Source organism: Castor canadensis, chromosome 8 (assembly GCF_047511655.1).
Source record: "Castor canadensis chromosome 8, mCasCan1.hap1v2, whole genome shotgun sequence".
NCBI classification, from domain to species: domain Eukaryota; kingdom Metazoa; phylum Chordata; class Mammalia; order Rodentia; family Castoridae; genus Castor; species Castor canadensis.
The window spans coordinates 92,446,698-92,457,696 of record NC_133393.1 but is presented as its reverse complement, the minus strand read 5'-3'; the positions used below and the strand labels follow the sequence as shown (position 1 = coordinate 92,457,696).

At 33.8% G+C, this 10,999-nt stretch overlaps 1 pseudogene; it reads left to right on the top strand.

The window, feature by feature from the left end:
• The first annotated feature begins 4,150 nt into the window (after positions 1–4,150).
• LOC109680664 (olfactory receptor 6C1-like) lies at positions 4,151–5,087 on the top strand (annotated as a pseudogene).
• Positions 5,088–10,999: the final 5,912 nt, after the last annotated feature.

Sequence of the window (10,999 nt, the reverse complement as noted above, 5' to 3'; positions counted from 1 at the left end):
TACAGATTTGGGAAGGGCAGATTGGGGATGTATTCAGAATGAAAGCCCTGATGATGCCACATAGATATCTTATTTGACATATATTAAGGATCATTGTTAATTTGCCTTTGGAATCACTCACTGATTCTCTGGAATGCAAGTAAGAAGTAATTTTGATAAAATTGGTAGAAAGGAATGAGAGCTAATTAATCTAAGCAATGTTCTTCCAGGAAAAAGTATGGATCTTGATTGAGGAACAAAAATAACTGAACTGATGAGTAAAGTGATTGAGATATCCTTCATCCCCTCCATAAATACATGCTTAGAATAATTTAAGGCTCTATGGATCATATGCACCACATTTAACATTACCTTCTATTCCTTGATAATTTTTATTAAGGTTAATTTATTGGCAAATGAATGCAATCCACTGAATTTTCATAAACAGGTTCAAGTAAAATTTTAGTGTACCACAGTCAGTTTTTTATATTGGATCACCTACTAATGTTTCTTTTGTCCTTTAAGACTGGCTATAGAAATGCTCATATTTTTGTGATGCTCTCTTAAACCCTTTCTGTACCTATTTATACTTTTCCTCACAGTTCATTCTACCTTCCAGGTAGGAAATTTTAATCACAAGTACAAAAAGTAGCTACAGGATTATTATTCACACAAAGTATGAGAACTATCAGAAAATGTAAGAGGAAAAATAGATAAGGGATAAACCTGAAATGAGGTTTAAATACAGTTCATTAATACTTTTTCTCTATGAAATAGTAATAATGTAATGTACATTTTTACAATATCAGTCTCCAATATCAGTAAGTAATTTCAGGAAGTTGAGACTGAAACTAAATCTTATCTATTTGAGATGGTACTTTGTAATTTCATGGGTGTATAAGGATCTTATGCTTTTAATCAAAAGTAAATTCTGATGAAGTAAGAATGACACTACTTGAGCAGGAATAAAGTTAATTGGAAAATACAAACTACAAACACGCTAACAAAGTAACATAGAAATAATTGTTTAAGCTTTCATTAAATGTATATATATGTATATCCCAATTAAATGTGATTTCCTTTACATATCATTTGTTTTAAATATGCTGAATAGAAAGAATTTTTGCCAACTATGTGAATACCTCTTACAACATAAGTAAATAGCTTTGAAAATAAGATCCTGTATAAACTTGAAAGAATGCATAGAGCAGTGGTGGATTTCCCAGGAAATTTTAGCATAATCTAAATGTGGTGGATTTGGAAGAATAAGAAAAAAGTTCTTGGGTAATTATGTAATGGGTGTTATTTGTAATTTCCTGGAAATAGAGAAAATGGTGATTTCAGATGTCATTACAATGTACTGTATCTAATGCCTGTCATATATATGTGTATATGTATCATTAGATATCTTATGCATGTGTGTGTGTGTTACAAGCTTCAAAATCACTTTCAGAAAAGTTATTTCTAACAAGGAGTATAGAAAAAAACTGGGCATTGGTAGAAATGTTGATGTGCTCTGGACATCCTTCATACTCAAATGTAGTGATCACATTCTGGCTGAAGATGGAAGAAGTAGGATGGGGAACAGGTTGGGTGGTAATGATGATAGTGAGCGGGCAGATTCAACATGGTAGGTGAAGTCAGCATGACAGAACAAAGCTAAGAGTTACTTTCCTGATGTGGTTGGTACTGCACAATCAGGTAATCCCTCCTATTTTTTAAAATTTTCTAGCTCATTATCGTTCTTGGAATTCTCTTGGAAGTAATATATTTAATACTATTTTTCTAAGACACAACCTCATTACATTGGACACCATGCTAATCCCTAAGTGTTTAGGATCAGTGTTTAGGGAACATTTTCTCCATTGAACACATTCTACATGACTTTCAGTAAATGTCAAGTACTTTTTCTAATGTTTCAAATACATCAACTTATTTAAGCTCACCATTACCCTGTGATATTGAGTACAAAGTTTATTTTACACTTACATATTTTGGAAACTAAGCACAGATGATTGATTTGTTCAGAACTAGTAAGTAGATTGGATTCAAAATTACATATCTTCATTCTTTCCTATATCCATGTCTAAGGCAATATCACTCAGACTTTATTTTTTAAAAGTATGAGCACTAATATTTATTTTTTAAAATCCAAATAAATAAATAAAACTATTACACAAGTTTTCTTGGAGATGGCTTATCTCTCTTACTGGAACAATTCTCAAATATGAAAAATAATATAAATTAAAGGAGAAAGTACACTACATCGAGTAGGACTAAAGGTCTAGAAAATGAGTCATATGTACAGTAAGATTTTACAGGAGATTCACATACAATACACATCAGATTTAAGACTTGCAGTTTGCCTTGCTCTGTTTTTATGTTATTTATATATTATTGTTTGTTATTGTTGTGGTAGGGGTACACTGTGGCATTTTGCAAGAGTTCTTATAATGTATCATATTTATAATACATGAATTTACATCCTCAACCATTCTTCTTTACCCCTCCCTCGCCCCATTCCTGAAATAGTTTTGAGAGTTCTCATTTTTCAATCTACATACATGAATATACAGTATTTGCACTATGTTCACCCTTTCCCCACATCCTTTCTCTTCCCACTGGCACCAATCCCACAGAAAGGACCTGTTTTGCCTTCCTGTTCTGTTTTTGTAAAATGATGACATTTTTGTTTATTTAAGATAGCCGAACAGGGAGTCTTCTTGTGATATTTCCATGTATATATGTATTGTAACCCAACTTGGTTCATCTCCTCTTTTTTTTCCTTTCTATCTTAGTCCCCTTCTTATGGTGATTTCAAGATTTACAAATTCTATATTCATTCTTTTATAGGAAATGCATCAACCATATTCACCTTATTAACTTCCTTCTGTTACATTCCCTCCCTCCCTCCTTTACATTGCTTTCTCTATTGCCTCACCTTTCATCCAGGTCACCTGAGGCTGCTCATGGAGATGGCTTCAGTATTTCTGACATCCAATGAGGTAATACCAAGAATTGGAAAATGTGTTCAATGTTTTAAAAGGTGATGGATGTGTTAGGACAAAAAAAAATCACTTTTTAAAAATAATACATCCTTCCCATTTTGATAATTTTCAATGTGTTTAAACTTTTGCAAAAATGGAAGCTTGTGTAATGGGACAATGACACAAAAATTTTTCATATTTGGGAAGACACTTTGTAGGCATGTCTCTAAAATGTAGTACTAGAGTCAGAAATATCTATTACATATCCCTACCCTACCACTTCAAGCTTGGGGATAACAAAATGTTTATGATTTTCATACCCACATGTTAATGGTACATCTTAATGGGATCCTGTGTTACATTTTCATGTATGTACAACACATATTGATCAGATCTTATTTCCCTATTTCCACTCTCTCAAACCCATGTGCATGCTTCCTACTCCTTAGTAATCATTCTTCCACTTTCAGAACATGTGGTGCTTATTTCTCTGTGTTTGACTTATTTAACTTAATGTCCTCCATTTCTATTCATTTTGCTGAAAATGAATGCATTTAATTCCACTTTATGGCTGAAAATAACATATTGCATATATAACACATTTTCTTTATCCACTATTCAGTTGTTGGCCACATGTGCATATTTCCAATCTTAGCTACTGTTAATAATGCCACAATAAGCATGAAAATGTAGGGGTTTCTTTTGTGTTCTTATTTCATTACTTTGAATATATACCCAGCAGTTGTAAAGCCGGATTGAATGGTATTTCTATATTTAGGACTTTGAATATCTCCATATTGTTCTTCATAGTGGCTGTATTAATATATTTCCCACAAACAATGTATAGGAATTCCTTTCCCTCCACATCCTCACTAACATTTTTTTATGTTTATTTGTATATTTGTTTTTGACAATACCCTTTCTAACTTGGATGAGATTACTTCTTGTAGTAGTTGTAATACTTGTAACCTGCCTTAATTAAAATGTTTTTCTCTGAAAAAGAGAAATTAAAGGATCATTGTTACTATCAGATGACTTTAAATTTCCCCTTAAGATGGAAATGGCGTACTCTTTCAGCAACATTCCAGCTCAGCACTTGGATTTGGATTAATCCTCATTTCAGCTTTGTTCTTTCTGCTTTCTCCTATACCTTTGGAAAGAATAAATAAGTAAGCAACTGAAGAATGCATAACCATACAGAAGTAACAGGGTTTTTCCTCCTGGGATTGTCAGATGATCCAAAGCTCCAGGTGATGATCTTTGTCTTTCTCTTCATCACCTACATGCTCAGCATCACTGGGAACCTGACCATCATCACGCTCACCCTGCTGGATTCCCACCTGCAGACCACCATGTATTTCTTCCTCAGGAATTTCTCCTTATTAGAAGTTTCATTCACAACTGTCAGTATACACAAGTTCCTGGGCACAATTATTTCAGGAGACAAAACAATTTCCTTCAATGACTGTATAGCTCACTTGTTTTTTTTCATTCTCTTTGGAGTTACTGAATTTTACCTCTGGCTGCTATGTCCTATGATCATTATGTTGCCATCTGCAAGCCTCTGCATTACATGACTATCATGAATCAAAAAGTCTATACAATGCTTGTCTTTGCTTCCTGGCTGATTTCCTTCTTAATCATCTTCCCTGCACTCATGTTGCTCTTACAGCTTGATTACTGTAGGTCCAATATCATTGACCATTTTGCCTGTGATTATTTTCCCCTGTTGCAGATTTCTTGCTAGACACCAAATTCCTAGAGATAATGGGGTTTTCTTGTGCTGTGTTTACTCTAATGTTCACTTTGGCATTAATATTTCTATCTTACATATATATCATCAGAACAATTTTAAAGATTCCTTCTACTAGTCAGAGAACAAAAGCCTTTTCTACATGTTCTTCCCATATGGTTGTCATCTCCATCTCTTATGGCAGCTGTATTTTTATGTACACTAAACCCTCAGCCAGAGAAAGAGTGTCTTTGAGTAAGGGAGTTGCTGTGCTAAATACCTCAGTAGCTCCCATGCTGAACCCCTTTATTTACAGCCTAAGGAATCAACAAGTCAAGCAAGCTTTCATGAACATGGCAAAGAAGACCATATTTTTCATAAGTACATGAAATAATGTGGTGTCATGAATTAGAAGTACATTGAAGGGCAATTGTTAAAAAGTGATATTTCAGTGACCTTCTCCAATGAATATGGCCATCCCACTCTCCTTTTCATTCCTTTCTCTTCTTACAGTTTAAAGCATATTTGTTTAATATATTTTCATGCAATTATAATTATATATCTAATAGTTATTCTGTCACTGATTCTTTCTGATATTTGATTAGTAAATCTTTTAAAATAATTATTCTACATCTAAATCATATTTTGAGTTTTCCAAAGAAAAAATTATCCACAGAAGTAGAAGAAATAATTTATATTGATGTGGTTTACTTAATGTATTCTAAAAGTATAATCCTTTGATTTTATTTAGTTTTTGTAGAAATACCCCTCTTCATTTTGCAGTTTCTCTAGAATATCTTCTTTAAGTGACATGTAATTCAATTAAAATAATTTATTAATTTGAAACCCATGAAATTCTACTTCTTGCCCCTATAATATCATATCTTCACGCTATTTGTCCATTGATAAATAAACACAAACTATAAATAATATATACTTTAAGTAGTCTTAAATAGACATTTTATTTTATGAATCCCCATATCTCCTGATATACATACATACACATATTACCATTATCTTTAAATTTTATATGTATAAACATATATATATAGCTATGAATGCATTTATACATATAAATACACACATAATATACATACATATATCTTGCTGTTATAAATAGAAAAGAAATAAATTAGATATAAGGGACATGCAAGGTTTCTGATTTTCCCTGAAGAGTAAGCTCCTTTGAGAATATTAGTATCCAAAATACATATATTTTAAAATTGTGCTTATATTTGTAAGTATACCCTCAACAAACTTGTCTAAAATGTGAGTATACATTGATATATATGAATACAGATACATATGTATTTTCATATATAATACATTCAAGGTATGCATATATTTTCTATGAGGAATCATGTATGTGTGCATGTTTGTGTGTTTTCTTCTCATGTTTTGGACCAGTTTGAAATAGTGCATATACTGACACCACTATATACCTTAACAAAATCATTTAGGTCTATGTATTACATTAAGTTAAAATGTCAAAACAAAGGAAAAACTTCCATAATTTATTGGGTTTGAATATGAAGTGAACCCTAAAAGAGTTTATGTATTGAAGACTTGGTTCCCAGATGGTGGTGTTAATGAGGGGTAATTATATCACAAGATGCTGACTGTATCAATGTATTAATCAAAGAATGGTTTCATGTCTGAAAGGACTGTTAGGATACCATGACTATCAGGGAAAGTGGGTAACTGATGGCAGCTTTGAGGGATATATTTTGTCCCTGGACCTTCCTATCATGCTCTCTCTGTTACCTAGCTTCCATGTGGTGATAAGCTATCCTCTGTAATTTCTTTCCATCATGATTCTTCAGCCTTGCCCCAAGTCCATTAATAAAAGAGGCAGCCAGACATGGACTAAAGCCTCTGAAACAGTCAACCAAAAGAAATCCTTTGCCCCCTATATTGTTATCACAGATATTTTGTCACAGAAATGGAAAAGCAAATTAACATGGTGAAGATTACACTTGCTAGAATTTACATTCCACATATTTTACTTCAAAAATTAAAATAACAAGAAATATTTAGGCAAGGTGTTTGTGTAAAGCTTAAACAGCTATTATAAATTCTAAAATGCATTTTAAATAATATAAATCAATATGTCATAATAGAAAATGTGCTACAATCCTCATCATTTGTACAACATTCTTAATGATTATAATGAATTGAAAAGCAGTATAACAAATCTTGCAGAGAAAGGGAAAAAATGATAGAAATTATTACAGTTGTACTTATGCAAATGAAAACATACATATCTATAATTAATAAACAACCTAATGATGCACATTAAGCTCCACAAAAAAAATAAAACAAGAACAATCCAAACCAAAATCAAAGACAAGAGAAATAATAAAGAATAGGGCAAAGATCAATGATATTGAAACCAAAATTACTATACAAAGAATCAATGAAACAAAGAGTTGCTTATTTGACCAGATTAACAAGTTTGACACACCCTTAGTTAACAGGAAAAATGGAGGAGAGAAAAGACCTAGATTAATAAAATCAGAGATGAAAAATGGGATGCAGCCACAAATAATAATGTAATCCAGAGAATTATGACAGAGTACTTTGAAAACATCTATGCAAGCAAACTGGAAAATCTATATGAAATGGATAAATTTCTAGATGCATACAACCAACCAATTCTGATACAGAAGATGATAAACACCTAAATAGTCTTATTACAAGCAATGAAATTGAAGCAGTAATAAAGAGCTCCCTACAAAGAGCCCAGGCCTGATGAATTCATGGCCAAATTTTACCAACCCTTAAAGAAGAACTAAAATCAATATTACTCAAACTTTTCCAGGAAATAGAAGAGAAAGAAACACTACCAAACTCATTCTATGAAGCCAGCAATATACTCATTCCAAGACCCACTTAAGTTGCAACCAAAAAAAAGGAATTAGAGATCAATATCTTTCATGAATATAGACACAAAGATTCTCAACAAAATACTGGCAAACAAAATTCAACAACATGTCAAAAAGATCATAGTCAATGATCAATCAGTTTCATTCCAGAGATGCAAGGAAGTTTCAACATACATAAATCCGTAAGTGTAATACAGTGTATAAACAGAAGTAGAGACAAAAACAACATGATCCTTTCAATAGATGCAGGAAAAGCCTTTGACAAAATTCAACTCTCTTTCACAATAAAGGCACTGCTAAGATAGAAGGAATGTTCCTTAACATAATAAAAGCTATATACGACAAACATACAGCCAAAATCATACTAAATGGAGAACCACTGAAACCATTTCATTAAAGACAGGAATGATACAGGGATATCTGCTTTCTCCAGTTCTATTTAATATAGCTTTAGAATTCCTGGCTAGAGCACTAAGACAAGAGCAAGAAATAAAAGTCATTGAAATAGAGAAAGAAGAAGTCAAAATATCCCTATTTGCAGATGACATGACACTATACTTAAAAGACCTAAAAACTCTACCAAAAAAACACCATTAGAAATCATAAACACTTTTGGCAAAGTAGCATGATACAAAATTAACATACAGGAAATAAGGAGCCTTCCTATATATCAACAATGAACAGACAAAGAAATCAAGAAAACTATCATTTACTAGATCCTCAAAAACAATACAGTACCTTGGAATACATTTAACAAAAGAAACCAAAAATCTTTTTGATCAATAAACCACTGAAGAGAGAAATCAAAGAAGACAACAGAAGATGGAAAGACCTTCCATGCCTGTGGATTGGTAGAATCAACATTGTAAAAACGGCCATATTACAATAACAATCTACATATCCAACACAATGCCTATAAAAATTACAATGACATTCTGGATAGAAAAAGATGAAAAAGCTGCTCCTGCTGGTGTATCCTACATAGAGGTAATAATAATTTGACCACATCACATACATAGGCACTGTCTGTGTACAAATTGAAAAGAATATGAACAAAATCCTGACAAGCCAATATAAGTGTCTGAGGTTCAGCACACTGAACAATGGAAAAACCTGTTTGTACAACCTTTTGTCCATGAGAGGAAAAGTAAGCAGTGTTTGCAGAGCCTGAAGCATCAGTAAAAATCACAAAAGCCTGAGGTATAGGACCCTCTCAGATATTGCAAGGAAATATAAAAGCTTGTTGATAAACAAAATTAAGAAGTTTAGAGGAAGGCAAATGTTCTCCAAGCTGTCCTGTAAAGTTAGCTAATGCATTTTTCCACATGGTGTCAGTATGCTGTAACCAAGCCTGTTGTTCCTTGGTGAATGGGACAACAATAAGGCACGGTTCTAACCCTAGCAGTTGCACAGTACAAAAATGTCCTATGATTATTAACTTAGTTACCACACTATGGTAAGGGATAATGAGTCTAGAAGGGGAGTGAGGTAAATGTAGCCACTCTAGCACTCCCTGAGACTGCAAAAGAACTCCCGTGGGTAAACTTGCAGTAGATAAAATAAGTTTTGGTTGAAAATAGTCAACACGAGTTCTCTGAGAATAATGAATGGCTTGTTCAATCTTAGCCAGAGCCATACGACTCTCCAGTGTGAGTTATATAGGAGTAGATGGTTGAGTGTCTCCCTGTAAAATCTTAAAGAGAGGAGACAGTTCACAGATGGTATGTTTTAAGGAAGGACACAGCCAATTTATATCCCCCATTAACTTTTGAAAATCATTTAGAGTTTTTAGATTATATTTATGGATTCCTGTTTTTTTGGGGGTGGATAGTACATCGATCAATAAGTTGGCCCTAATATGAAAAGGGAGATTGTTTTTGTAACTTTTCCAGGCTACCATAAGACCCCGTTTTGGAATTGTTCAAGCACATGAGCCAATGAAGGGCACCTAAGTCGGGGTGGCTAAGTAACATATCAACCATATGATGAACATTATAAGACTGATCAAATTTTTCTCTTGAAGGCTCTAAAGCTGAAGCAACAAATTCTTGACACATAGTAGGGCTGTTTGTCAGGCACTGGGGCAAAACCTTCCAGTGATAACATTTACAATGACCCCGATGATTAGGCATGGGAATAGAAAAGGCAAATTTTTCTCTATCTTCCTCATGTAATGGAATGTTTAAAAAGCAATCTTTTAAATCAATAGTATAAAGATAATTTTGTAGGGAAATGGTGGTGAGGGAAGGAAGCCCAAGTTGTAAAGATTCCATTGGTTATATAACCTTATTGATAGCCCTTAAATCCTGTAGCAAACTCCATTTTTCTGATGTTTTTCTTAAAAACACAATAAGATGTATTTCATGGACTTTGAGATGTTTCTATATGTCCTGCTTGTAATTGCCTGTGATGCTGCTGATTTATCCCCTATTAGGGGCCACTAATCTACCCATATTGGCTCATTAGTGAGCCAAGTAACTTCATCAACTGTACAAAAGGGGGGGGGCATAGAGAGACTCCTTGATTAGGGGCCCTTCGCTGTCTCTTATCCCAATCCCATATGAGGAAAATGGGACATGGAAGAGATGGGTTCCTTCAGTCCCTGTTGACTCTTTCCTAGGCCCTTACAAGGATCAAAACACTGTTGTAACATCATATGTGAAACCTTAACACTGGGGCTAAATAAAAAAGCTCCTATTTCTTGTCAAACATCTCCTTCCCATAAATTTACAGGCAAACCTTTTAGCTCATATGGTAGAAAAGCTCCAGAATGTCCTTCCTCATCATGCCGAGTGATGGCGGAAGCACTCTGTAAAGCAGCAGTGGCAGAGTTGACACATTTTAAATAATCTGTATCCTGAAAACAAGGCCATGTGGATGACCTACAATCACAGAAATACCCTCACCTGTACTAACAATCCCATAAACCACTTGCCATTTAAAAATAGAGCCACTCAGGGCGGTCAGAAATGAACAATCGTATCCAGTAAGCATGGTCGGAATGTCTAAATCCTGTTTCTCCTGTGGAGTATCCATAAGCACTTTTACTAACTTTACATTGGGAAAGATTACTAATGGTGCAATCTTGTCTGTAGGGGCAATGGTTACAAAGTCTGAGGAGCTTGATCAAGAATTTTAAGTTCTCTCATATAGTCTTGGTCAACAACTCCAGGATGTGTTTGAAGACCCTTTAATGTCATGCTACTTCTACCCAGAATTAATCCTATTGTCCCTTCTGGCAATGGCCCATAGACTCCTATGGGAATGGCATGAGTTCCCATCTCAGGAGTGAAAGACATAAATATATGTAGACACTATTTTTCTTATTTAATCCACAAATTTGACAGGGATTTTCTAAACAATACTCTCACACAAAGATGGTTTATTCCATGGCATCTTTTGGAGTAGGTATGTGG